The sequence below is a fragment of the Leptonotus elevatus genome, chromosome 19 (assembly GCF_054856555.1).
Source record: "Leptonotus elevatus isolate MCC_2025b chromosome 19, RoL_Lele_1.0, whole genome shotgun sequence".
Classification (NCBI taxonomy): Eukaryota; Metazoa; Chordata; class Actinopteri; order Syngnathiformes; family Syngnathidae; genus Leptonotus; species Leptonotus elevatus.
The window spans coordinates 6,783,029-6,810,283 of record NC_141257.1 but is presented as its reverse complement, the minus strand read 5'-3'; the positions used below and the strand labels follow the sequence as shown (position 1 = coordinate 6,810,283).

Genomic DNA, 27,255 nt, shown 5'->3' with positions numbered 1-27,255 from the left:
TCGACTTAGCCCATCTCCTGCGGTTATGTCCGATTGTCCACCCTCGGTTTGTAGTGTCAGTGAGGCTAGAGCTTATGCCTGAGGTTTCACATGTCCTCCAGCAATATGTCGTCTCGTATTTGCTTCAAAATCTTTTCCAACTGCCTTGGCAAGTGGTAGTGATGCATTAACACAGAAGTGTGTTGCCTGGGAGGCCATCAGCAGCATACAAGTCAGAGTGATGAAGACACAGACAAGCCTGGAGGACCAAAAAAAAATACAAAAACACAGTGCGTATATATAATTTAAGCTACTCCGAAGCAACAGTATAATACAATATATGGCCTTCGGGTTCACAGTCGGCTCATTTATTCAACATTCACACCTTTTTTAAAGTAAATGCAAAATTGCCACCTACACACTTGGCAGAGAAAAATACGAGCCCACGGTCAACATTGCACATCCCTTCTTATTTACCTGCAAATGTGATTTCTCATCAACACCACTTTTTCTTGTCACTGAAGGTTAAAGCAAGTACAGAAAACATCTTCACGTGGTGAATAAAATACAGCTACACTTAATACCAAAGTCCAGGGAATACTTTGAGGTTAGCCTTGGGAGATTTCAGCCGTTAAAGCTTTGTTAATACAGTGGCTGCATTGCAATCTTGCTTGTGTCAAAGTAAATTGGGTAGTTCTGTTGTCACCTGGTGATATGTTGTTTTCAGCTTGCAGTTGAGAGCTTTGTTTAGTTGTTCTTGTTTTGTGTCTTGGGATGTCAGGGAAATAAACGGGACGACAGAAAGGGAGAATGGAACTTAAGTAGATTTTGGAGATAGATGCTGTTCAATAATTAGGGCTCTGGGCAAACGTGCCTCGTATCTTAGTCACGGTCATTTTTGGCAAAGCAATGCAAACTAAACAGTCATGGGTCATTTGGTGCAGTGGATCCCTGTTATCGTTAACCTTATCTTTGTCATCTTATAATTGCCTTCAGAAGGTTATAAGATACTTAATATACTATCATAATAATAATACAGGCAAACTTGTTGGCTGCAGCAGATTATGGTTGAATGTAAACAAACAACTGCAATTTTCTAATAAGACAATTAGTTTGTCCTTTAGCGAGTGAGCTCACTTTCGCCATAATGATGAATGAAAGGAATGGTTCAAATCTCATGGCCCATTTAGTACTCGCTCTCACGTCACTTCAGCACCCGCTATTTTCTCTGAGGTGTAATTTTTTGGGGGTGAAGGAACTGTCACGTGAGGTGTTTGCATTAGGACCCAAACGCAGACAAGACACGGGAGTTGGAAAACAGAGACTCTTTACATACAAAAATAAAAAGTAACAGAGAGCAGGGCTGGATTTTCAAAATCGTACAGGTAAGTTTAAGTAAAATTTTCTTGTTCTGTTGGCAGATAATTTTGCTTATTTGAAGTAAAAAAAAATTCTTAAGTTTTCTACTGTCCTTTTTGCAACAGGACCAGAGCAACTTTACATAATAAGTGACAACATCACCATAAGGGACATATACAGAATGACACAATGACCTCATGACCCAACGCATAACAGTCATAACATGAAAGCTTAGCATGTGAACACTCTGCATCATTGAACAGTTGTAAATTCTATATGCAGAAGACAATGTAAGCATGACTGGCGTGGCGCACTTGCCAATTCAATCATACTTACCACAAATACAGTGCGAACGGATGGATGGATGTATTTTCTAGTTAAGGAATTTCCAAGTTTATTCACAATGATTGTCAAGGAGCAAACATGCTAAGTCATAAATTAGCAAGCATAATAAACATTCTTCCTCGCGATCCCCACTTGGCATGGAGTCCCGCGAATGCCCATGCCATCCATACTTCACGGCATGACTCACTCCAATGATAGCTTGTAACTTGGGAACCTTAATTCAAATGGCGAACTGCTCTTTGATTTATACAAGTGTCAAACACACAGGCTTTTGGCATTGCCGTGCATGAACAAAGATGGAAATTATGCGGGATGTAATTCATGTGAATGGAATGGACAGCTATAAATGGGTCCCATGACGGCTGCTCAGTGCACTTAGCAGGCCTTAGGGGAAAGACGCATTGGTGGTGCAAGGTAATATTACCTGCTGTGACGCCGTATTTCATTGACATAATGTATGCAAACCGAATTCCCTCACAGGGAAAACGCTTCAAATCTAGAGGGGGGAGCGATATATCGTCAATAACAATGCCCTCACTCTGCTGTACTTTTTGAGACACCGCATTTCCATTTTAACCACGCAATAATCAAGACCTGGAAGTATGGATCGGGGCATTGTGGACGTACAAATACGGTCAGCAAGTTTGATAGGCCAGGAAGTAATCTTATTTTCTCTGAGTGCTCTTTGTCAGCATTCTCTCTCTTTTATTGTTTTATTTGTTATTCATCTTAAACGTAGTGAACTTATATTTCAGAGACGTTCCAGGAAGTTGTTTTGCACCCATCCTTTAGTATAATGGCATTTTATTGTGGTTTAAGATTACATGAAGAAATTTGATTTCATATACTCTTTCTATTTGTGTTATCTATTATCCGTTCTACATGGCATAATTCTATGTCTTCCAAACATCGTAATCGAGATCAGGGGTGTGCAAGTTCGGTCCTCGAGAGCCCCTATCCAGCCTGTTTTCCATGTTTCTCTCCACTAACACACCTGATTTATGATCAGGATAGTTATGAGGCTTCTGCAAAGCTTGCTGATGAGCTGATCATTAGATTCAGCTGTGGTGAAGGAGGGAAACATGGAAAACAGGCTGGATAGGGGCACCACTGATCTAGATAATTTAGTTCTGTCAAATCAGTACTTCAATTTGTAATTTTCTGTTGTAATAATCTTTAAAAATCTGTTGCAAATTCTCCCCAGAAAAGAAAATATTTGTATCATTAGCAAACAATCAACATCAACAATTTTGATACTCTACATATGGCATTGATGTATAATTAAAATAATTTTGGACCTAATATTGACCCCTGCGGTACTCCACATGTAATATGACTGTATTCAAATTTATGGTCACCTTTTTGACACAAACTGTTGCCTGTTTCTTAAATAGCTCTGCAGCCAGCTCAACCCAACCAGTCTTATACCATACCTTTCCGAATTACTGAATAGCGACTATTTTATCTAACACAATGACAAAAAATTATGAAAAAATACCTTTCTTTCTCCAAACTGCTGCAGGTCCTGAACTTTTATTATACACAAATATATAACATTACATTAATACATTTTAACATGCACATTACAAAAACTAGGAATTTCTTCTTTGACTTACTAAATGATTCTTTAATCAATTATTGTTTTAAAATGATGCTGTGAAATCACTGTGATTTCTGAGAACTTCTTAGAATGATGTTGATGTCCAATTTGCATTTAGCGGAATGCAACCAAGTACTTCTTTCCTTTGCTGACGTCATGCTGTTCTCCAAACCAGAATGAGTCATCATCGCCTCTTCTGTTTGCAGCCAAGTAGTGCAATTGCATCAAGATAATAACCACTGCAAATTAAGTCTCTGTACAACATCCTACTAAATTAATAAAATATAAAAGTTTTTTTTTTTTTTTTAGATTGAAAGAGTTCTTGTCACAGCTAAAGACAAATAAGAACTGTCGTAAAACCATATCTGAACCCATCACATACTGTAAATTATATAAATAGTCCAAAGTGGTTTCCTTATATTTGCATCGTCGATTTGTTAATTGTTTCTCTTCCTCTTTGATACATAATCCGACCACTTGCTGCTTTGCTTATGCAGCATAACGAAAGCCTGATCTGAACTTCACAGAACTATCTCTCTCTGACAGCCCTAATATACTGTATTACCAATATATGCAAAAGTGTGTACCTGCATATCCCTGTGAGGTCCATCTCGAAGACCAAAGTGATGGGATCAGTTTTACGTTTTGGTGCATCTCAGCTGTGTTTCTTTGCAATAGAGAAGCACAGCATTAGTCTCTGCCATGATGATGTGGTTTAAAGGTGTGTTTTATTTTATGTACCAATGGAGCATATTTTCATTTAATATGATTAAGTTCCAACTGTAATACATATACAGGATTCAATTAATCACAATGCTAATAAGCCCTACCGCTATAAACGCGTGGAAATGATGACACAATTTAACATTTCAGCGCACCATATTCGCAACGTTTGGACCATGCAGTGCATCGCCACAAGGGTTTAATTCTTAATCTTATTAACATTCTACACATCTTGTCTGGAATTGATACTAGGAGGAAGATATTACCACTTCAATGGCACAAATTGAAAAGAGTATTTTGTAGGGCCCATCTGTGAGTTAGAGGTCCTCAGAATTGTAATCAAATTACCCTTACTTCCGACGCAACTGTCACTGAAATGCTTCAAAGCTATGTTGCAACTCCTCCAAAATACTCCATTCTTTACTTTGAGGCGTCAAAAAACAAGACAAGCCCTTGACAGGAATAGAGCAGAATGTGCAAAATGTCATCTTCCATTGTTAAGGTCGGAATTTCACAGCGACTTGTCAACTACAGTAAGTGACAAGAGACAAGCCAAAGCTGTTCTTGTTGATTTGACTTTTGAAGACAGGACAGTGAGCCCACCGCTTGATTTTCCTGCAACATTTTCATTTAATTGCCTTGAAGGGAAATTCACACTCTGACTTTTGACTCTTGTTGCAGTGGTGCCTTGAGATACAAGGTTAACTTGTTTCATGGAGATGGAAGCCATGCTGTACATGGACGCCTGTACAGGATGGACCGCTCAACTACTCGCAGAAGATAAAGAGCATACGACTGTGAGTACTGTTATATTGAATGTCTAAATGTTTTGCAATGAAACCTTTGACTATTTATTAGTTTTTATGTTCACTATTTAATTGCCAGCCATAAAAAAAGAGAACCTTTTTGAATGCCAATTTAAATTATTGCGAGGCTCATATGTGATCATTAGTAGAATGTGTTGGTTTCACCCAAATCACTTATTTGGATAAAAAAAAAATGCAGAAAGACATTTTGTGACTAAAAGTCTGCTTTTAATGGCAAAATAATTCATTTTCATAATCACCAGTGTAACAATTTGCGCACTATAGGAGGGTGGCAATCACGTGATTCCGGCGTTGCGCGAAATTCAACTGGGGGTCACAAAGTAGGGAACACCCATTGAAAATCTGCAAAAAGTCAGTAACTTGCGTTCGGTACCTTTTTAATGATGAAACCAGAGCTGGTCAAGTCTTGTCTCCGCCCATTCCTATAAAATATTATAGTTGACAACAATTTCCGTCGCTGGCGCTCCTCGTTAGGACACACGTTCACATCAACAGCGCTCAAGAGTTAAGAGCGTTTTAAATGTGTTTTATGGAAAGTAAGATCTTTACATTTATACTTAGTTACCATTCAGATTTTATGCTATCGACCACCTTTTTTTAAAAATTAATTTGAACTAACTTGTTTAACTGCTTTATTTATATATTTGAAAAAACTTATGTAACAGGTTGTGTATGAATGTGCCTCTGAAGTTTTTCCAAAAGTAGCTGCCTTCACACTTTTCCAAATTAATGTGCTCCTCACACCCTGACGCTGATCCATTCAGACAGGAGAGGAATCGATAGATGAAGAGGTCACTCTTGCTGGCAGCTCGCTGAATTCAATTTCCTACCTTTTTATATACATACCACATCTTCAGTTTCGTATTGGGACAAGCCTAGCTGCGCAACAGAGCACCTGAGAAAAAACAATTAGTTTGTGGTGTTCGGTGATGTTGACTAGATAATTTGAACGGAAGAAGTATGCATCCCAGTGTAGCATGTTTCCTTAAAATTGCATGAAATTCTTTGAATTTCTTGTTCCTGTTCGTAAAATGGCGCGCCTGATTGTGAGTGCTTATATTTTGAAATACCTGTTATCAATACTTGCCCATCCCTAATTATTATATTTACAAAATAATTATAAAATAGATAATGTACGACAAGTGTAGTCTCACAAACATTTTCCAACATGCAGCACTGTTCATCCCCGATCTGTATTTCTGATTAATGCTCGCTTGTAGTCATCCATCAACAAATGGCTGTAATTACTTCGATCGAACCCGCACTCAAGATGCATTTTGTGGTGGAAAAGAAAAACAGACTATTTTCCTTTTTTGCACATCATCCAATCTGTTGACATGGATAATTGATCACTTATGCAATGTGCCTCTCTTCTTCATTATTTAGCCTCTATTGTGTACAGGCGTGCATGTTTGTGTTGGGCATTGTGGTCAGTCTTTTATTTTTTCCAGGTTGTTTGCTTCTCTCCTAGCAAAAATAATACAAATAGATTTTGTCAGAAATATTCAACACCCTTTTTAAAATTATTATTGATACAGGATCGATGTAAGTAGCAAATTGCCAATTTTATAATAATAATAATTATTCTCTCTCTTCTTTCATCAAGAGAAAAAAGTACATTTCTATCTGTTTCCATTTTGTAGCATTTAGCATTAGAATATAGCTAAGTTTCATCATTATTCACAAATCTGTGGGGAAAAAGCTTTTTGCAACATGGCCCTGGTTGATCTTTTATACTCTGCTGCCACCTGCTGGCTGTTTTTTGTAATAACTACTATTTCTTTAAGCGACCTCTTTGGGTCAGGGGCTGCATCAACGCTTTCTGTATGCTCAAGCATAAAAAAAACATAAAAAATGTATAAATACAATTTTGGGAACATGGCAATATTTAAAACAGAACGTTTTTATACATGTTTGGGAGCAAATAAAGAAAAAAAGTGTGGAGAATAAAAATCATAACATATGTGGAAATGCTGAAGCAATGAGATCAGTCTTTACTAATACTCCAATTTGTCTTTAGTGTGATCATGATTTCTTTGGGCTCTAGATAAAAAACCTCCAAATGCAAATCAAATAATTTAAATTCAGAAGAATGGTGAGGCTGTTTATACTGCGTTTATATCAAATGTCCTTACGTTTAAAGAAAAGGAAAGGAAAGTACCTTTAAAACTTAAAGTTGAACTTTATTTGTTTTTCCTTACAGCATCTCTATTGCTATCTGCTTGCACGTTTCAAATTATAAAACCTCCTGTGCCTCCACGCTGCTTTCCTATCACTTCTTCATTATTTGTGTTACAATGATTATCACTGCCACACAAATGTGTGAAGAGTTTCGCTTACGTGAGTTGATATACCGAAACAACGTCCCGCAACACAAAATCTGCTACAGTACATGTGCTCGGCCCCAAACAAACACTGCAGCTTGGATAAGAGACGACACCTCATCGTTTTTTGTGCTCACTCACGGTGACATTCAGTATTGTTTGTAAAAGCTGTCAAAACCCCCCCAATGTTTGCTGATAGCAGCGTTCTGTTCCCCTTGACGATTCCTATCTGGAATAAAATTTACATGATAACGTGTGTGTGTGTTATGCTATCTCGGTGCAGCTAAACCTTTGACATCCCAACATCCTGCCTTCTATTGTGATTTCTCGACCGGCATTTTGGCTGATCCACACAATAGATGTACAAGGAGGATTCACATTATCCTTGTGCACGTGCGCCCAATATGTGATAAGATGGTTATTCTGGGATTCGACCTATATTGGAGTGAAATTTGTTTCAATATTTTTGATTTTGTTCTGAAAATTCTAGTTTCAGTAACTTACATGCATGAAGTCCAATACAAAGCTTAAAATGACCAGTAGGCAGAAGCAGTGTGTATTAAAACTAAACATTAAAGCGGATTTCTTTACAATAATATCTTCTATGCAGCCTCAATCGTCTAAACATGACATTCTGATGAATATTCCGTTTGTGGAATATGGATTAAGTAGCAAAATCCACCCGTTTTTATCTCTCTAAGGGTGCGGCCATTTTGCCACTAGGTAAAATATTTGAGAACTAATTCTCATTTACAAACATGACCTGGAGAGCCATAATTGGTCACGACCATCTTAATTCATATTCCATAATCACAATATTAATCCAAATGCCGTTTTTAGACTAGTGGGGGGTGCATACAACAAATTGTTAAGAACATTTTGGGTTAATTTTTCCATTTACCAATGGAAATAAAATGTTGTTTGCCAAAAGTGCTGCCAACAAGCAAGTGTGAAAACACGGTTGACAAAATATTATAATAACACAATCAGGAATTTAAAACGATTTAAAAAAAAAAGAAGAAGAAATGAATAAAGGTCACCCAAAAATAAATAAATAAACACACCAACCTTGGCTGCTGGCAAATGCTGCAGGTCTATTTTTGTTTTGCGCGTACCTACCCCTCAGAAAATATCTGCTATCTGAAATTGGCAAGCAGCCTTGACTCAACAACATTCATATTGATGACAACTTTTTGGACAATAGACTGCAGGTTGGTAGAAAGCAAAATTGCAAAAAAAGAAGTGTCGGATCTAAAGGTCAACCTGGAATAAACGCCTCATTCCGTATTATTCCACAGCGGCGATGTTGTTGAATGAATGCGCAAAAAGCCCACTCTCAAAAATATTCAATAACATTCAATCCCATAGGATGCTATTAATGTGATGAATGTTTTTTGTCGGGTAACAATCACCCGAATTACCATCTAAATGACACAGCAGGGGTAATTATGATGATAGGAAAAGCAGCTGTGATCAGTGAGATAATACTTGAAATTATAAACATGACATCTCATGGAAAAATAATGGGGATCATGTACTGCAGTCAATTGGCATGTTGTCTTTTTCCCCCCGTCAATTATAATTAAAAAACGCACAGGCTAATTAAAATACAGCAGAGGAGCGATCTGCATGACAAAAAATACAAACAAAGTCCACATTGCCATTTCAAGCTCGGTCCAGTTTGTTGATAAAATGACCAGCAGTAAGAGAATCCAAAATGTATCATTTATAACACTATTAAACCATTTATATAGAGTGACTATAAAAAGTGAAGGCCTACACATCCCTGTTCAAATGTCAGTTTTTGCGATGTAAAAACAAAAAAAAGTCATTTTGTTAAACATTTGTCAACAAATCTTTTTACACCATTGTGACCTCTTTAACCTACATATCACAATTGGGGGAAAAAAATCTGATTGTGAGTGGAAGTAAAAATGAACAACATAATGTGATTGCAAAAGTGTCACACCCTCAGAGAAAGAGGCACTTTAAATTACATGTGTTAACCCGCATTTTACATGAATTTGCCCTATTATAAGAGGGTGTGTACATTTATGAAACCACATTTTTGCACTTTATTTATACTTCCCCTCTTGAAAAAAAACTATTTTTGTATTTGTAAATGTTACATTAATTGCTGAAAATATGTTTTAATTATTTACCTTGGTCTATTTTTGCATTGACAAAATCCTGCCATTTGAACAGGACTGCGAATATTTTATTAATATTTTTTATATCGCCTACATGTGCCTTCTGAAGTTGTTGCCCCCCCCCCCCCCCCCCATTTTCAGAGAAACAAGGCAGAACAGAGTAGATGAGCATGAAGAAAATGGAGTCAGTGGCTCAGCGCTAAACATCAGTTTGTGAACACAACCTTGTGTCATGATTCCAGCAGCTGAAAATACAGACTCCCACCATAGCAAAGTTAAGTAGATGCAGAATACTTGATGGGCTGACTTATTCCGCCTTGGGCGCATCACTGCATTCACCCTCCACCAGTCTGTGGAGTCTATTGCAATATTTACCGAATAACTTTCCCCCTCACACTGAACCTTTACCAAATGTTTCCAATTTACTTCTGTTTTCATGGTAACCTTTTTTAGGCAAGAAATAAACTGCTATAATTGTGCTCTCTGTTGGTTGTTCACTCTGGAACTCTGAGCCATTTTCACTGAAACAACCCCCTTCGCTCGCGGCTGTTTTACTAGATTTTGCAATGCCCACAGAATATTGTGTTCTATTGCTATAAAAACATGCTACCAAAAGAAAGATTAAAGTCTCTTCTTTCATCGGGAAAAAAAAGTATATTTGTATCTGTTGCCGTTTTGCAGCAATTAGCATTAGAATATAGCTAAGTTTCATCATTATTCACAAATCTGTGGGGGAAAAGCTTTTTGCAACATGGCCCTGGTTGATCTCTTATACATTGCTGCCACCTGCTGGCCGTTTTTATTAAATAACTACCATTGCTTTAAGCCACCTCTTCATGCTGTTGCATAAAAAAATGTGTAAACACATTTTTGGGAGTGAAGGACAAAGTACTGAAAAACGTATTGATACGTTTTTGCGTTTGAATGAGTTAATCCACCATCGTTGTGGCCTCGGATATATAGAGGCAACATAAAATCATTGATACTCATTAGCTAAATACACACACACACAGACACGCAACATCAAGTCTTTTGTATCCCCATTTCTGGCACCTCTTCTATACTTGATAGCTGAGCAACAATACACTCTGTCCTCTCTTGTTTCTTACAGCCACTTGATCTTTTATTCACAAATCTGTGCCATTTTGTTTGCTGCCTTGGGATTTTAGCTGTGATGTTCCGGGAAGAAGGAGAACACAGACTGAGGACATAGAAGGCCTTTATAGGGCTATAGCAACCGATAATGTAACAACTTCCTGAAAATGTAGTCAAATTTGCACTGATATTGTAGTATTTATTTATTTATTTATTTATTTCATTATACTGGTAATGTAAAACTTGATAAATAATGTAATATATATTTATTTTCAGTCTAAAGATGTACATTTTGTGTTTTGAGCATCTAAGACTGTAATAAACATTTCACAGCAAAAATTGGAGTGTTCAAATTTTGGTGTTAAATGTTTTAGAAAACCCCCAAAACACTCTCTGATTTAAATGGAGGTCATTGTTGGAGTTACTTGGCAGAGTTAATTTATTTAGTGTTAAACCAACTCTGTAGCAAGTTAATAAAAATAGGCTCCACCCACTTGATTAGAACTGCACTGCCCGCAAAGACTTCTGGGATATGATAAGGCATTACACAGGGATGAAAGTGTGCCGGAACAGTCAAGGTACTACGTTCCAGTAAAAGATTCGGGACCAGAACGATCCGGAACGGTGCTATCGGTCCCGGACAAATGACGGCAACTGTTAAAACCCCATGTTTAATAACCTGCCAGGCTGCCACACAAGAAGAAAACAATCTACTAACGTCAGATTTACATACAAACAAATCACCAAAAGAGGGGGGGCTTAGGCGGTGTGTTGTTATCTTATATATTAATTATTACTATTATTTATTTATTCCACAAAGTTTTGTCCACCAGCTCCGTTCTGTGTATCTGATGACTCCAGTCACGCACGTGGGTGTTTTTGTTATCTGTTATTTTTCACATCATTGAAAAAATAAATTTTTTAATCAACTATAATTTTCTCACATATGCCTCATTACAAACATGTTACAGTAAATGTAATGTAGTAGCCTAATGCATGTGTAAGACCTGTTGTGTTTTATTGTGTGTTTAACTATTTTTATTTTTTTTTAAATCTAGCTGCGTGGCAAACTTGGGAGTTCTGGCAAGAAATTCTAGCCACTTTCACACCTGGTATTACATTATCAGTAAAAATAGTTAATTTGCCATCAGTCAGCATTTTTTATTATGGTGACGTTACTTTATTGTGTTTTATAACATTTTTGAAGTAGTAAAGTGCACATATTATTACATTTTCAAGAAATTATTAGATTATAAAATGTTACTTGGCCGCTCACTATTAAAAGCAAATTGAATTAGATATTTTTGTGCTTATTCGTGGTTTTTTTTTTGTGTGTGACCAACATGTTATCTGAGGAATATCAATTCACCAATTATACCTGCTTCAGACTGAAAAAGTTGCATGACTCCGATACATAATTCTGCTCCCATTTTACTGGAGTGGAAATGTCATAACGTAGTTGGATTCACATGAGATGTCGGAGCCAAACAATGGCCTTTCAAACCCTGTTGGTGGCACAACTCAGGGGATGGCAAAGCCTGTCAGTTCCCCTGACGATCCCGTGACTTTTAATCCCAGGCCAACATCATGTTGACATTTTTAGTATTCGGTGACAAGGCAATCCCTTTATTTATTTTTCCTAATTAAAATTATGTCCCATTGCTTTATCTTGATGTATGCATGTCACATCCACTAAAATAAGTTAATGAGATTTAAATGCATAATTAAGATTTGCATGCAAAACAAGCAGCTTGAAAATGTAGTGTGAAATCACACTGAATCATGTTCAAACCATTTTCCCAAAACATGCAAAAACACTCCAAAGTTTCACAGCGGTTACAGTTAAATGATTCTTTAAAAAATATATATATATATATTTAATATTCTTGGCTAAAAAGAAACCCCAAACAAGTCTGTTTTCCACTAATTACAGAGCATTACTTTTCATACAGAACTCTCACAAACTATTGTGAGTACAAGACAATTAAAAACGTACGTTTTGCCTCTTATGTTGGCACGAAGACAGACTGATGCAAGCAGAAGAAATGCCAAGTTGCAAAGTAAAGGACAATGTTGTAGATCTCATTTGGTATGCATTGTCCAAGAAATTCACCAGCCCTTCTTCAGCTGCCAGCATTACCATCTCACTACAGTTGATAACGCCAAGGTGGCATCACTTGGGCAAAAATCATCTGTTTGATATGCACGAGGAAGCGTTTGTACCTCATAACATTTTCTGTCTGATGTCCAATGGTGCACTTTACCAGAATAGATTGTCTTGTTCCCATCTTTTCATGCACTCTCATCTGTGCAACACCCCCAACTTTTATAGCCTCACATTACCTTGGCCATATGCATTGTTGTCCTACTTTAGGAGATTTATGCGTTTTGCCAATTGTTTTTTTCTTAAGGAAAAAAATTACTTCTTAACGCGATGAAGAAATTTCTGGAGAAATTGCGTGTAAATACTCAAATGCTGAATGAAAACATATAGAAACGTGGAATCTTATTGAATGAGGTGGAATGCAGTTCAAGGATATGGAATTATGTAGAATTTTTGGTATGTAGGAATTTAACGAATTTTGAATAAAAATTATATGGAATCAGTTGAAATTATATAGAGTTTTGAATAGGAATGTTACAAGCCCTGAACCTAAACCCGAACCCATTTCCTCGAAATTAGGAATTTTGTTGGTCAAAAATATGCACTATTTAGTGAAAAATTTGGAATTTGTGCTATGTGGGAATAGGGGGACTGTTAAAAATGTATCCCAAGGTGAATTGGATTAGCCAAAGATTGAGAAGTTTGCATGGGAGTGAAATGTTGAATGCCTCATTGGAAAATAATAGGAATTTTGGGGGTGAATATTGTTGAATTGTGGGAAAACAGTGCATATTAGAAATGAGAAAATTAATAGCCCGCAAAGCGGGAATTTTTGGAACATGTTAAAGCTGGAATGATTTGAATCGGTCAAGGAATGTAGAAGTAGTTGAAGGGCAAAAAAATGTCAGAATAAAAAACTATAATAGTGTGAATGCTTTCAACATTTACACAATTATTGCTTGCAATGTTCTCATTTTATGTACTATAGTTGTGATTTAGAGCAGCAAAATCTTTAAACCATCTTATGGCCACAATACAGTATAAGATCTCAAAATTCACTCAAAATATTGCTTTCCTCCCACTCAACATAGGACCTTATTCGGCCAACTAGAGTTATTATAGGCCTAGTGCCAAATATGTAGTAGAAGCAGGAAAGTAGGAGACCAGAATCCTTAATGGGGATGTGTGCACTTCAGTGTAGTCCTTCCTGAGCAAAGTCTTAGCTTGTTATATTGCAAGATTCTTACGTCAGATTTCGAGAGATATTGCTTTCCTGCCCAATCAACTTGATGACTGATCCAATCTTCTCAGGAATTTAGTACCATGAATTTGGACAAAAGAGTATTGTGTACTTTAATTGGTTGGAAAATAACAAAATGCTGATTTTTCGGCTACTTTCTTGACCCTCATGCTAAATAATTCACTTCAAACCTAATGTGCTGTTCAGTTTTGATTCATATTTCATGCCCCAAAGTTATGTGAGTAGGACTGTAAATGGTTGTTAAGAATTTGGTAGATTGTCTGGTACAGATTGTTGATTATTGCCATTGAGGCAGAAAACTTGCTCTAAATTTGTTAATGACATGATAACGTAATGTTTGAAAAGCAAAATCTCACTTTCTTTTCATTGGGAAATGCCACAAGTAGCGTCTTTACACAAGTATGTAGATGTGATAGCATAAATATTTCCCACAGTGGCTTTTGATACAATCTGCTGTTTAAGATTGTTGGGTCAACATTTTTTTTACGAGACTACCAAAACTCCCATCATGTTTTTACAAGCAGATAATATGCAAATCTTGAACAATATTGCCATTGTTTCTTTGTTAAAAAAAAAAAAATCACCATACCCTTGGCTGTGCCAATGATTAGACATCATTTTTAATCACTCTCTGTAATGGAGGGAGGTTTTTTTTGGTATAAAGGGGGTAACTCTGATAGATATAAGAGTTTATGGGAGTTGACAAGGCACATTTCACAGAGGACATTAGATCTGGCAGCTTGTCAAAGAGAACACTGGAAAAAAGAGCAACAAGGGCGGGAGGTGGGAGATTGAAAGGGAAACTCTAAGGTCACTCGGCTGGTCATCAGATAAGAGAAGTTTCCATTCTGCTTTCCTTTACCTTTTCTTCATCGTCCTTGTCTTGGCGTCATCCGTTCCATTAATTACTGTGTGGCAAACAAGAGGAGTCAAGAGTGCTCCCATTAAAGTACAATAAATAGTGAGGACATGCAGAATGTAATTACAGGAATCTAAGATTGTTAGCTTTGGTACCGAGGAGATTCTAACTAAATAAGGTTTTTGAACAACATTAAAAAAAACATTTATGATCCGTCTCTGCTTTCTCTTTCATAGATGACACCTTCTATGTGGGACCATAGGATATCTTTAAACTCCTGCAGAGAAAATCATTAAACTATTGATGCTGAAGAGTAGATGTTTTGGATACTTTCAAACAACTTTTTAGAAAATATTTACATGTTTATTGGATGCTGCAAGATTTGACCTCAGGGTTGTTATTTTTAATTAATTCCACCTCATCTGCAGTAAACCTTGAGTGTGTACTGTATCACATTCCCAACATTTTTCTCTTTGGCAGGCTGAGGGCAACCACGGTTTTACGCAAATAGACTATGAAGGGTGTGAAATGGCGTTCCCAAAGCAAAATAATGCATTCTCCTAACCTAACACACAAAATAAGCCTTTTCCCCTTTATTCACTGCTGGATGCCATTGCCAGCTCCAAACTCAATGTGGTTCCCCAAATTGATCGTTTTAATTAAAATTTGTCATTGGAAAATGCGCACAAACAAGCCATTTAGAGCAACAGATTTTCTCTTCCACTGTGCTCATAAGCCCCAACAGGGGCAAATCAGATATTGGCGTTGATAACTACCTCACTAGAAATAATGCAAAGGAGCGAATAAAAGATGTTAGAGGCAATATTCCAAATGGGTTGTAGCCTGTAACTTTTTCAATAACTCTAAGTGTTTTCTGGGCTCTTGGGAGAAAAAAAACATATCTCAAGTGTTTTTGGGATGCAAAAAAACGAGACCTATATGGGTGGGTCTGAAATGTCAAGCGTTAAATGGATTAACACCTCTTCTGTTTACCCCCTCCTCCCTTTCTAGCCCCTTTGGTATAGTCACTTTGCCGTTCTGTTCAACACTGCCCAGAAATAGAAAGTCGTTAAGGCATATTTGTACAGAGATGCTGTGTCCGTGTTTGTGCTGCGTTCAGGAATGAATGTGTCATCATTCAAAAAGATGATTAATCCCGTAAGGATGCCTTGTATAAAGTCCCATGTTGGGACTAACGAGCCTTTCCTCATGTTTCAATAACCCTCCGTCCTTCCACTTTGACCTCCTTTCCTCATTGTCGCCGTCTGCTGCTTTGCAAACAGGTTTATGCTCTGCATTTATGCTTTTGCCTCCAGGACATTGTACAGGCCATTTGCTCTTTTACAACCAACAGAATATCCTCTCTGCAAAGACCCTTTTCTAATTTGTGGCGAGTGTCATCATTTAATCATCTGGGTGGAAGTGCTGCAGAGCCCAACCTTCCACTCACCGCAACATTTTTCATTACAGGCCAGGTGTCATTCACAGCATCATACAAATTCATATGGTACTTCAGGGTACTTCTGCAATCCACTTGGTTAGTATTTTCACCCATTTTAGGTAAATTTCTTACAATTTCATTGGATTATCAACAGCACCAATGTCCAAAAACTGAATAGAGATGGTTTCTTTTTCTGTCTGGATTCAGTGAAGCACAGCAGTCTCACGTCCTATGCTCAGGTAATCGCATCCCCTTTTGATAATATTTGTATTTGAGCTTTATTTCAGCGATAGTTTGGTAGCTTTTGTGCTTCTTTTGAACTGCTCTCCTTTAACATGTACTGCCTTTATTTTGTCTGCGGCAACCTGTGGTTCACCTTACAGCATACGCATTGCCCCATGAACACACATTTTGTAATATATATATTTTTTAATCAGTTGTATTAAAATATGTGTGGTTCTGAGAAAACATGGTCCAAGAGTTTGGCATATGAGGCCAAACCTGAACATGGGTAAAACCAGTTGAAAATGAAATATGCTTTAAATCAAACCGTCCTGCTGTGTGCTATGAATAAATAAGTTCATTCAGCCCTTTGTGTGCAGGAGACTGTTGAATGTTGTGGTCGAATCTGTTGTTACATGTTGGTACGGTTGATACATGGACAACAAACAAAGTGCACCCAAGTACCAAATTATTTTCAATTTAATATATATATTTTTTTTACATTTGAACACCTACAGTCTTTTTGTGCATAGATTTTCAGTTGGAAACTGGTACACATGGCCAATTATATGAAGAAAATTACCTCTGAATGGTAAACCATTTCAAATATTGTTGACTCGCACGTAAGAATACTTTGTATTTGTATAGTGATTTAAAAAAAAAAGGGGGGGGGGAGAGATTAATATGTTACTGGTTCGGTCATTTGTTTTCCAAAGTAAAAACAGATGTTTGCAAATATCTTATTGTGATTAATTACAGAAGATAATCCGCCATCTTTCATGAAGGACTACAGAAATCAGTGAACAATTACTGTTCTCAGAGAATTTGGACAATTTTAAATAAAAAAAGATGGCTCCAAACGATTACTCGATTATTAAAATAGTTGTCGATGAATTTTTTTGGCAGCTCTAGAACCCACTAAGTTAAAAGGATACTCGACTCATTGAGCCATTTTCAGCAGTAAAAAGTTAACGTATAATGTACAAGAAAAATTATAAATTTATAAAAATTTATTCTGGACAAAATATTAACTTTACTGCTGAAAATCCCTTTAAAGTAAAAGTGCAAGTGATTGGCTGTATTTTGTATAACAACCGTAATTTTTTCTGCCAACCTATTGTCACATACAAGAGAGCCTGGAACTGCATTCTGACAGTTTCTTGGTATCAACTTTGAAAAGTTATGCATTTTAAGGGTATAAAGGGGTCTTGTTTAGTTGGGATTATTAGTGTTTTTCTAGTAGAGCTATTCCTGAATATCACAATTGAATACATCGATAGCAACAAAAGCTCCTATTGTTGTAGTGACTGTTGCTTGAGATCATGTAACGAGCCTAGAACGGTTTTACATGGATTGGAAGCTACCCACTTTGGCACAGGCACTTTGATCCAAAAGCCCATAATTGATCTATGAGAAGTTGTCAAGTGACTCTTACTTGACAAGTCAATTGTTCTTCCTCCTGCCTCTCTGTGATAGTCATATCACTGCCGCCAGCTTGACTCTGACATTAGAGGGGCGCAGCAGAGGCCAGTTGGCTCGGATCAGGCACAAGCTCGCTCTCATCCGCCGCCACAAGAGCACTGAATATTGTTTTAACGCGTTTCTGTCCAACTAATAAGCGGGGGTCTGAGTTGCTGACTTAATTTTTTTTCTCCACGTTGTCCGCTGTGCAGTGGGTCTTTCTCATTTGCTCCAAAAAATGTAGAAAAACGTTCTACTATCAATATTGCCATGGTCCCCAAAACATATTTATACGTTCTTTTATGTTTTTTTTATGCTAGAGCATAAAAAATGATGCAGCCTCTGAACTGAAGAGAACGCTTGAAGCAATGGTAGTTATTACCAAAACGGCCTGCAGGTGGCAGTAGAGTATACGAGATCAACCATGGCCATGTTGCAACAAGCTCTTTTCCCCAGTGTCACAGATTTGTGAATAATGATGAAACTTAGCTATATTCGAATGCTAATTGCTGCAAAATGGAAACAGATAGAAATATACTTTCTTCTGATGAACAAAAAGACTCTAATCTTTCTTTTGGTAGGTTTCATGTTTTTATAGCAATAGCACACAATATTTTGTGGGCCTTGCAAAATCTGTCAAAATTCAGTAAAACAGCCGGGAGTGAAGGGTGTTGCTTCAGTGAAAATGTCTGATAAACACAACAACAGTTACAGGAACAAACAGTGAGTTTGACTGCATTTACTATTGGTTTCCCATTTAAGGAATTGTGATGCATCTTTAATGAAGGATAAAATGCTTATCACTAGATGCGCATCTCCTCCCACTACGGTGCTTTGTCATGTTTGTAGAACACACCGTGTACCTGCTCAGTTGTTATGGAGGGATGGGATGGCGGGAAGAAAACCACAGGAAATGCTCAAAAGCACACTAATGCAAACAAGACGACACATTGAACATAGCAGAGCATACACAGGATTGTGCGGAAATGCCACTTCTCAGATCCATACTGCGAGTCATTCAAGGCGAATGGTGGCTTAGAAAATTTGTATAATTCCTCAAAGTTGGGGAAAGTTTTTATTTTTTTGGATTAGGCTGGATGTTTTTTTGGGGGGTGGGGGGTGGTGGAGGTGTTCATTCTGTAACTCAGCTTAGTGTGGACATTTTCAAATCATGAATGGTATTAATTAGGGATGTAATGATAACGGCAATATCGTGATATCGGGCTATTAAAACTGCCACAATGTCGTCGTCATGTGATGATAATAAAAGCAGCACATCTGTTAAAAAAGTTCTATTTGTGCAGTTCTAGCACCCTCTAGTGGCTAGTTTTTTCGTGCAGTTAAATTTTCGTAAGGGATGTTTTGGCCCTTCTATCTTCTAATTTTTTTGCAATATTGTGACTTTTTTATTATTATTGCCAACCTCCCTACAATATTGTGATAGTCATCGTATCGTGAGCTTCATATCGTGATAATAAAGTATTGTGATGTTTCTTAATGTTTTAGCCACACTGTTTTTCTCCTTGGATATCCGGATTGTAGATTCAGAATCCTGAATCCAAACAGGAAGATTTATATTATTAATATGCTCACATGCACATTCGACAAAGACATATACTCGATATAGTTCGACCCTCATATCTAACTCGTGAACCGTGTACGTTCCCCAGCGACTGCATATTCTCACATAATCCCGTCTGCGGTCGCGATTGCATACACGCGCACTCACACTCACATTTTTGCTCTCCCATAGGGATTATCATGCTTGACACCTCTCAGACTGAATGGCTTCCCCCTGACAGGCTGGTGATCTGTCTGTGTTGACACTTGCACACACCCCACCCTGTCCACACATTCCAATAGAGCCCCCCCTCCCCCACACAACATCCATTTGTGTATGTGAATCTCTCGCTAAGTGTCTCAGGAATAGAAAGCGAGGCAGAGGAAATTGGAATTGTTTGCGTGAAAGAGGCAAAATCCGGGTCAGAGTGGGGATTATTTATTCAAAAGGGCTTTTTCTTTCAGATGGTCTTGAATGGTTTGGGTAATATAACAGACATACAGTTTTATGTAGTCGTTTTGTGATTTCATCCAGCCATTTTCTGTACTGGTTTTCCTCATTATTTTCATGGGTGAGCTGTAGCCTATATCCATACTAATCAGTATAAGTACGACTGTACTGTAGGGCAGGGTATAATTATTTTCTACTGAGTGCAACCAATTATTCTCTCCTTAAGACATTATTGCTCGTAGTATGAAGCCTATTGATTTTGAAAACCATCCGAGTAGGTTGATAAATGAGGTCAAAATTAAGATTGAGGTGGCTTTTTTTTCCCACTCAAATGGCTAATCTTTCAAACACAGGCTGTCACTTTTGTACCTCAGCCAAGTGTCCTCCCTGATGCTAACAGGCACTGGCCTTTATTTTACCTCACGGTGCAAAAACCTTTGAACCTTTTCAGCATTCTCTACACTGTTAATATGAGGCAGACCATTAATTAGAAGGAACACTAAGTGCGAACAGACACAAAGATGTGCTCGTCAAATTATACTTGGATCATGTGTGGTTATGTGGTGGTTAGGAGCAGCTGCAGCACCACACAAAGATCAAATGAGAATGATAAAACAAATACTGGGAAAAGATACATTACTTGGTAATTAAATTCTTAACCCGCCGTTAACTAACCGACCGTTAAATATACGTTGTTCAAAACATGGTTGCTGTTAAATAACGGCACTGTCAGAGTTAACCGTGCCGTTTACATCACTGGTTAGCACCGATATATCCCACAATTCCTCTATTTGTTGTTATTGTTTTTTTGGGGGTTTTAGTCTAGTTTTTGTCTGGTGAAAAATGTGTGTTGACGAAAATATTTTTGTTTAGTTTTCGTCATTGAAATTAACACTAATAACAGTGCCGTTAAAGTTAAATGGTAAGCGGTTTAGGGTACGAGCCCAACCACTATTATGTATAAGTATGTTGATAAGATGGGCTATTCATCACGATGCCTTTATCTACTATTACTATCTATTCATTCAATTCATTGGATTTATTTTTGATAAAAGTCCAGACTACGCACTGTGTATTTGCGTGTGTGTGTGTGTCTTGGTCAGCCTCGCAGCAAGCACTCGTCAGGTTCAGGTTGATCTCATTACTGAGGTAATTCCACTGGCGCAACAGCTCAGTAATGGCAGAAGATGGTAATGACACTTTAATGGCCCTCCTCAATGCCCAATGTCCAGACCCTGAAACCTGATTTGACTACTGTGCTCCCACGGATCCAGCAAGATGAATAGAAAACTAACCGTCATTATATCTGCCGTAGAAATGAAATCAGAACAGCCGTAATCCACTTCACAGTTCTCTGTCTCATTTCAGCTCATCCGTTGCTTGGGCAATAAATCTCTCCCACAGCTTCCACTTTCTTTCTTTGCTGACTTTTTGACACTGTCTTGCCTCTTTGCGCTCCTTTGTTTGTCCTGTGCTTCAAAATGCATCAGTAGATTGGATTCTCATTTTTACTGGCGTTCAGTGGAATGAAGGATGACACAATGTGAGTTTAGAAAGCAGAACGAGCAAACAATGCCATCTGATGCTGCGCCGCTGCAAGGTGGAGTGGGACCGATCAGGAGCCATCGGTGACACGGTGCACAGTATGCTTTTCATAAAGCTCGGTTAAGGATTTATAAGCACTTCGTTATCAATCTACAAAGTTTCAAAGAAAACATTAGTATCAACTGTGGCTACGTGTGTGGACAAAAATCAAGAAAAGGCCAAAAATGCACATTAATCTCCTCCACATGTGGTTGGGTTTCTCACGTATCCTTGATAAGATTTCAAGGGATTAGGATGTCATCCAAAATAGCGAGATTGTGGCAAAATGGCTGTTTGGAGGGTCCTTTAATCTCACACAGTCATCAGCACTGTTGACTCAACACCGAGCAAATGAGACGGTTTCATGGCTTGATATGTGAATATATGCTTCGTTAAATAGACAGGGCATAAAAGGAATAATAGTACTACGCGGTATAGCAGCAACATTACATTGGTTGCATGAAGCTGAACTTCTCACTGAAATGTGTAGAATTTGATTATTGGTGGAAATTGCCACTTTTGATAGTGGGCTTAAAAAGTAGATGGACTGATATGCGCAACAACTGAAAAGAAACAAAAGCCAAATGAAAATTGATTCACTATATCTTCATTTTCAGCAAACGCATTAGAGGAAGGGCCTGCGAATGGAACAGCGCCATTAATTTTTTAGCTGAGTGCTGCGGATGATCTGCAGCATGGCTAACCAGTGGCTTGTGTCAAAGTCATAAAATTACATTCCCGTTCCATTCATCAGCATATAGCAGGTTGCGCAAAACCCTTGCTGGCCCTGTGCCACTTGTCTTTAAAAATAAATCCAAAATGAGTTACCACTGTAGCTTTTTGTACAGCTAGGTACAGAGTTTTGTCATTTGGTCTTTATACGCTACCACAACTTATTTGAAAACAAAATAAAACATTAAAATGTGGAGATAGACCGGTATGTTTTTAATTATTTTTTTTTTTTTTAGGGCCGAAACAGATTATTAATCATCAGATAACCAATATTTGTAGCCAATAGTCAAGTTAACTAAAAGGGAAAATATTGGTATTAATTTTTTTTTTAACTCTTCGACTTTTCAGATTTACATAATGTTCATTTTATTTTATAATACTTAATTACTTATTACTAAAGGGAGGATCACTGTCGTGTCTTAAAACGTTAAATGAAAGCACGTAAATGGCTACCTATTGTTTTTTACAGTAAATAAAGTTTTCCAAAATTTCAAATTCAAAATATTTTAAATTTTCACTTACTAGTATCTTAGTTTGAATTCCAATAAAACAAGAAGATGCAGAGAGCTCCCAATATAGTCTGCTTGGAAAAACATGTTTTTAAAGCTCCACACCAAGGAGCTCGTACCACTGTTGCTTGAGAGATTCCCGTCTTCTTTAAGAGGGCCAACAGCATCGACAACCAGATTAGCGTTTGTTCTTTCAAGTTTGTTCTCCACCGAATTGGAGGTTATTCTAAGCTTTTGTAAAATTGACACTAAATAAAGCAACACTCTATACATCACTATGAACCTTTTTACCCACTACAGAGTTGCATGTGCTTGTTATAGAACAGGTAAGCGCCTCTTTCAGTATAGAACTGTTTCAGCCAGGTACTGTAAATAGTAAAAAGCAAGAGGAGAGTACGTAACATTAAACATTGATAGCAAAGCTGTATAGGCGGACATTAAAACATTGATGGGCAAAACAAAGCCGTTTTCTTGTAGGATAACGTTCATGTGTCTATAGTCTCTAGTTTGTATTGCTTTATGTGCTTCTTGTGCAGTGGCCTCCTATTTACGCTCTACATACAGTACAATAAAGCAATACAAATTGATCACCCTTAGCATGATTAGCAGCTGAATAATGACCGTGTGAAATGGGCTGTCATCTGCAATTTTCCATTTTACCACATAGGTTGTGTGCGCCCAGTTGGGAAGGAACAGACTTTTTTTGTTCTTCTTTCTCCTCTTGCTGTTTCATACTTCTCACCTTTTGTCCCGCTGGCAATCAATGATCATCTAATGCAATTTACCTCGCTGCGACATCTTCACCCAGTCATTCTTTTCTTTTTCTTCCCTGTAAGCTCTGGTCCACTTTCGGCTTTTCATTGTGTGTCAGGTGTTAAGAGTGTACAAAGCATTAGCGTTACCAAACCACAGTCTACCATCCTTTGTAGCCGTACTAAATTGGGCTAGAGGCTAAAATCTTTACTAAATGATTTCACATGTAAAAACTTGCGCAAATTTGATCAAGATTTTGAAGGCAGAAATGTTTGTTTCGACCAATTATTGTGGTTGAGTTAGCCGATTATTTCCTCGAGCCCTAATAACAGAATAATAATAATAATAATAGTGGTAGACCGATATGTTTTTTTTAAGGCTGATACGATACTGATTAATAGTTGTCGAGGAGGTCGATAACCGTTATTTCAAGCCGTATGCATTTGTAGTAAAAGAGAAAGTTTTTTTTCCTTAAAGTTGGAGGGAGCTTCCAGGGTCATCATTAAGCCAAGTCAAATACTAAGCAAGTAGTTAACTAAATTTTTCTACTGTACATACATTTCTCAAAAATTTCATAATTTCTTAATTTTTTTCTCTCTTCTAAACATAAAGTGTAGGGAGTTCCCAGTGTCAGCATATTTAGTTTTATAAAGTGGAAATTTAAATAAATCCATAAATAAAATGTTCCCTGTATCTCATTGAGCAACAAATGCATGCAAATGTAGCTTATGTGCTCGTAAAAAAAAAAAAATGTTTCAAAATATTTTCGCAGGGAGTGAATTATTAAATATGTTCAAAATGTCTTTGCGACAACAAGTAATGAAAACCCTACATTTGTTAAGTTTGCAAGCATTCACAGCTCAGTGAGATACCAGCTTTATCTGCCTTCAGAGTCGTAAAAAGGCCGATAATCGGTCAATCCCTAAATAATAATAATAATAATAATAATATATGATTAAATGTAATTTGAGCAAATTTGTTATTTGGGTTGGTGACTTCTGTTCTAAATCATCTCAGGGTTGATTTGGAGCCAATCACAAGACGGCGCCATGTCATATGGCTTTTCCAATCTTAGGGAATCAGGCTCTGAGTCTCTTGCTCGCGGTAGGTTGTTGGTTTGCACTTTTAAATTCTGCAAGATAGTTTCTTCTATTTCTTCTGTATTGCCTTATGTAGCACCACAAGCTAATGACGTCCCCGGAGTTTGTGCTCCCAGGACGAATCCTGCTCCAACTCATCCTTGAAGTGTTATCCTCACCTTGACTTCTCAGCAGTGTCATCTCATTTGCTTTTCGTTTTGCTCTGTCACTACCTGGTGGTCGGCTGCACTTTGTACCTTTTCCGCCTCTACCCCCCCCCATCCCCCCCGCCCCATCTTGTTATCCCTTTAGACCTGTGAAACCTAGAAGATGAAATCGCTCCTCTTATGTGATGAAATTGCATGGAGGCTGAAGCAAAGTTTCTAAGCTTGGGATGGCTTTAAAGTAGAAGATTGGCGGGAATTAAAAAGGCACACTACATGAAAGTCAAACCGCTCAGTTGTTTATCTGTTTAGAAGACAAATATTTACATGGCTAAAGCAAAATGGCATGACTGATCTTAAATGAGGGTTCTTGCCGTTTTCAAATGAGTCAAGATGGATATTCACATTTTGCAATAAACTGAACATTTCTCTCAGGAAAACAAGGTATCACAAATATGTTATTGTGATTCTGTCAGAATTATGTTACTGGCTAGGTTATGGCAGCAATTATGTATTGATGATGATGCATGTACTCTTTGTTGGCATAATTAAAGTAAAGGGCAACATTTTGTATTTTACCCAATACAAATTGTTTCATTAATTTGCTTATATGCCCTTTCCTCCATCAGCAGCATTTCCTCAAATGGCAGCAATAGAAGACAGTGAAAAATATTTTTTATTGCTTCATAACAATTTGGCCGTTGGGATCATCTCTGTAATTGCTGTCTAGCTTTAAGAAAAACTTTTTTCTTTTTCTTTTTTCCCCCACGAGCTGATCCGTTATTCAGTACGACAGAGAAAATGACATAGTAATTTAGCTTTACTTTTTGTTTCATCTTTTGTCATGTTTTTCAACATTCATGTCCGATCAACTTGTTAAGTTTCTGTTTCCTGTGTCGACCTGGCAGCTTTCTCCGGCTACTTGAGTCCAAGGTCATTTTAGTTAACAAAAACTAACGAAAAAACAAAAATTCCAAAAACTATTTAGTTAACAAACTAAAATAAAAATGAAAAATGCTTTTTAAAAAACAAAAACTAACTGAAACTACATTTTATGTATATATCTATAATTATAGCGAAAATGTCCTTTGTTTTAGTCTTTGGTAATTAATTCAATGCATGAGCCTTTGGGAATGATTTTAAATGTGATTTTAATTAGATTTCTTTCCATATTAACCGGAATAACGACATTTTAAATTATGTTAAATCAATCAAACAGAACCACCCTGAAAAGTAATTAAAACTAACTAACTAACAAAAAAACTAAACAAAAAAAACTCAAAATGAAATAAATACGAACTAAAATGAAAGTTCCAAAACTATAATAACCCTGCTTTGGTCTTGTCCAGGTGTGCCTCATTGTACCAGCTATTTATTTGTATTTAGCTCCATGCTTTTTTTTGAGTTTGTATAACTTTAGCTAGTGGTTGAGTGTTTTGTTTGCTTTTGTTGTTACTTTCACTTAAGAGTTTTTTTTTTTTTGTGGCTGTGTGAATTTAGCATTTAGATTTTTCCCATTAACATTGTTAGCCGTTTTGTTAATAACTGCTTATCGACATTTGCCTCTGCCCTCTCCCACGCAAACCTGCATGTTTGACATTTTCCTTTCAACTTGACTTTTTTCTTTTTCTTTTTTTTGCATGCATGAATAAAGGGGAAATCTGGAGGCTGAAATGTAAGAACAAATCATAATATAATTTTTTTTTTAAAGTGATTTGAACTTGTTTCAGGGTCAAACATTGCTTTGTTTTAAGTACTAATTGTGTCTATAGTTACATTTATTTTCAATGCCAAAATGGCCGTTGTTCTGTTTCCATTATTTTAATTTACCACAGTAATGTTTTTTTGCTTACTGCATCCGCAAATTATTATTTTTTGTTTCAAGTTCTTTCTCCAATATTAATAGTCTAAACTTCGTTTTACTGGTTCTAAATATTAAGTTTTGTCCCCTATCTAAATAGAAGAGCTTGTTTGTCGAATCGGACAAGGAGGCTTTCATCTTGTTGCTAACACAAATAACAACAATTATAGTGGACAATAAATGGTAACTGGATCACGTGTAACTTACCAAATCTTTTAAAAGCCTGCTGTTTTCCCGCTTTATCGAACATTCTATTTCTGAAGACCTTGAAGATCACAACCATTTTATTTTCAAAGAAGTGCCACAGCCTCAGAGCTAACAAACATGGTGCATGTACAAACATGGTTAAAAGACGAAGACGGGGGAAAAAAAAAAATCTACTAGCAGTGACTCAGCTTGGAATAAATAATGCATTTGATTCTAGTTGTGATAAGATTTGTGAAAAGCTCCTTAGGGAAGCTGTCGTGTTTTCATTTCATTCCAAAACAGCACTTGCTGCTTTACATTGGCATATTTGACAGACATGCATCCAAACATGCAGAAAGCTTACAACCAAGTGACTTAACTCTGTGAGTGGTTATGCTAATTGGAGCTTTAGTGGTAAAATGCTCCTTTTTAATATGCTACCAGACCATCTTTTACGTCTTGTTAAGATAAGGTATAAAAGGTCACACTTTGCAGAGAGAGTTGAAGGCAACTTTAAATGGGAGAACAAAAGAATGATGGCGGTGGATGAAAGTGCGGACGTGGAGTTGAGTAATGTATCATGCTGGCAGAGGTCAGGCAAGAGCAAGCTGTATAATTAACTATAG

The 27,255-nt window shown here is 37.2% G+C and overlaps 1 long non-coding RNA gene across 3 annotated transcripts in view; it reads left to right on the top strand.

Annotated features, from left to right (window-relative positions):
• Window positions 1-27,255, top strand: part of LOC147157667 (uncharacterized) — a 102,252-nt gene that overhangs the window by 6,200 nt on the left and 68,797 nt on the right. For all 3 annotated transcript variants that reach the window (XR_015091072.1, XR_015091070.1, XR_015091071.1), the window contains exon 2: window positions 4,688-4,803. This is a non-coding gene — a long non-coding RNA (uncharacterized LOC147157667). The remainder of the gene's footprint in view (window positions 1-4,687; window positions 4,804-27,255) is intronic.